This window comes from Morus notabilis, unplaced genomic scaffold (assembly GCF_000414095.1).
Source record: "Morus notabilis unplaced genomic scaffold, ASM41409v2 Scaffold46, whole genome shotgun sequence".
NCBI lineage: Eukaryota > Viridiplantae > Streptophyta > Magnoliopsida > Rosales > Moraceae > Morus > Morus notabilis.
The window spans coordinates 889,277-892,453 of record NW_010365505.1 but is presented as its reverse complement, the minus strand read 5'-3'; positions in this window follow the sequence as shown (position 1 = coordinate 892,453).

The following is a 3,177-nucleotide window of genomic DNA, read 5'->3' as shown; positions in this document are numbered from 1 at the left end:
AATAACTATATAATGTATAGAAAGAATACATTTGATTACCTCTTCATCAACCAACAGTATATCAAGACTGATAAGTTCTCCTGTCTTGTAGTCTACATTTCTCCATAAGCGACATATTCGAGCACGAATAGTCAAGTGTGTTTCACCAGGTTTTAGGATTCTTATTCGTGCAAACATCTTGTTCATACTGAAAAATAATATACAAAATATAAGAATTCATAATATATAAATGGAGTAAAAACTTGTATTATAATAATTTGTAATAACACTTTTAAAATCATAGGATGATTTTATAAAATATTATAAAAGTATAGATATTATAAAATAATAATGGTATTATAAAATGTTAACAATGTAAAAATAAAATTGATAAAAAAGATATTTCATATATTGATTTAACTATTTAATTACAATATAATAAAGAGTAAATAAGTTACTAATCTTAAATATTATGTAATATTTCTTTGTACACAATATTTTTTATACAATTTGGATATTTATTTATTGATTCGTGTATTAAAATATTTAAACCTTTTGGTGATGTAACTCTTGATAAAACTACGTATAATTGTCCATGAGAAAAAATTTCATTCTCTAAATATATACCGATTTTTTCTAATGATTGACCTTGACTTTTATTTATTGTCATTGCATAACATATTTTTACAGGAAATTGTCGCCTTTTTAAAACAAATGGCCATTTTGATTCATTTATAGTTAATTCTATTCTAGGTATATAAACTTTAATATTTGTATCAACAGAATTAATAATATGACCTTCAATAATTCTATTTGTTAGTTGGGTAATTATCAATCTAGTACTGTTACATAAACTTTGTGACTGATTAAGATTTCGTAATAACATAATAGGAATTCCAATTTTTAATTTTAATTCATGTGGTGGTAAATTATTAAAATTTAATGTGTGTAGAAATTCAGGAGGATATAATAGATTTAATTCATCAAGGTTTCCAGATGAGGAAATAATTGTATCGTAACTGTAATAAATTTTCTCCTCTATAGGTATTAAAGATAACATATAATCATTTATTTCATCTGTTGTTTTATTTCTAGGTGCTACAATTGCACGATTTTTTATATATTTAATATTATCATAATTACTTTTAAAATCATCATATACTACAGTGGAAATATGTTTAATCAGATTTTTATCATATTTTACCAAGTATTGTTCAGGTATGTTAATCCAAGTAGCATCTTCATTTTCAGGATCTTTTATTCCATTAAGTGTTCCATTTCCGATATTTAGTATCCAATCAGAAAATTTTTTAATTTCAATTTGTTCATCAATAAAACTGTTTGGAATATTTAATCGCATATTTTCTGTCAATGTTAGTACACGGAAATATGGCCAAAGGTAAGAATTATTAATACTTGCATTAATAATATTTTCTTTTGTGCCTCCTGGAATAACAGGTAAAATTTGTCTAAAATCACCACCTAAAATAACTGTCATTCCTCCAAATGGTTGGCTAAAGTTATTTCTCAAGTCTTGCATTGTTTTATCTAAAGCTTCAAAACAGTATTTATTATTCATTGGCGCTTCATCCCATAATATTAAGGTTGTTTTCTCTATTAATTTTGCTAACTGAGTATTTTTTTTAATGTGACATGTTGAAAATTTGTCAACTAAAAGAGGAATACGAAAACGTGAATGTGCTGTACGACCATTTGGTAAAAGTAATGATGCTATTCCAGATGACGCAACTGCTAATACTATTTCACCTTCTGATATAATTTTGTTAATAAGTGTATTCCATAAATATGTTTTTCCTATACCTCCATATCCATATACGAAAAATAAGTTATCATAGGTTTTTGTAAGTGATTTTAAAATTTCATTGTAAATATAATACTGTTCATGGTTTAAATTATTTATTAAATTTATATTTTCTTCTTTTAGTTTTTTTTATCATAATTGAGTTCTTCTCTTAAAAGTTTGTTATCTAAATCTTCAATTAATGATCCTGTTGGAAGTGATATGTTAAAATTTGCTAAAGAAGATGCATTTAAATTTAGTAGTTTTTCTAAATCATATAGTACAAAGTTATATAATTCATTATCTGGGATTTGAAATGTTGAATTATTGAGTAGTTTTTTTAATTTATATATAATATCATCACACATTAAGTTCCAGTGGTTTTCTAATAACTTTATTGGGTCAAATACGTTACAAAATAGTAAAATAGTAGTAAAAAGTTGACGAAGTTGAGTAGATGTTGACCAACATGATGCTTCTTCAATTGATTCATTTCATTCTTTATCATCTCCTAATAAACCTAATGCATGACATGCTTGTTGATATGTTGGATAAATAGTATTATTAATTGTTCGAATTGATTCAAAACTTGTTGCACCTTTTTTATGATTTAATAGTAATTTTAAATAAAATAATTCACCACAACTGGGAGAAATATGAAACATTCTTCCAATAGTATGTCCATTTTGTCGTTTTGTCCAAATTCTATCTTTGTGTTTCCAAACCCATTTTGTTGGAAATTCTATATAAGTAAGTTCTCGAGCTTCTTCATCTATCTTATTAATTTCCATCCATTCAGTTAGTGTTGTTTTTTTGTTATGAGGTCAATTAATTATATTATGTAATTGTTGATTTTTATTAAATGTAATGTTTTGCATGTTTGGTAAGTCAATTGTAAGTAGTTGAATAGCTGGATTTCTATGATGTATTGGATTTTCAAATAATCTCCAAATTGCTTGATAGGGTGTAATATATATTGTTGATTTTTATTAAATGTAATGTTTTGCATGTTTGGTAAGTGAATTGTAAGTCGTTGAATAGCTGGATTTCTATGATGTATTGGGTTTTCAAATAATCTCCAAATTGCTTCATAGGGTGTAATATATCGACAATTAAGATATGTTTTTATTTCATCAATTTCATTTGCATTTATTTCTTTTGTAGTGTCTATAATGTTAACATCTTCAATAACTGCTCTTATTCTGTCTGGTCCTTTTGTTAAATATTTAAATAAGTATTTTATGAGCATTGATTGAGAGCATATTTCAACATTGACGTGAGCTTGATATTTTATACATAATATATGATTATATGGAACAACAAATCTATTATCAAGTTGTATTCCTTCTTTAATAACATTTAAAGTAGATTCTCTACATCTGTAACTAACAAAACCA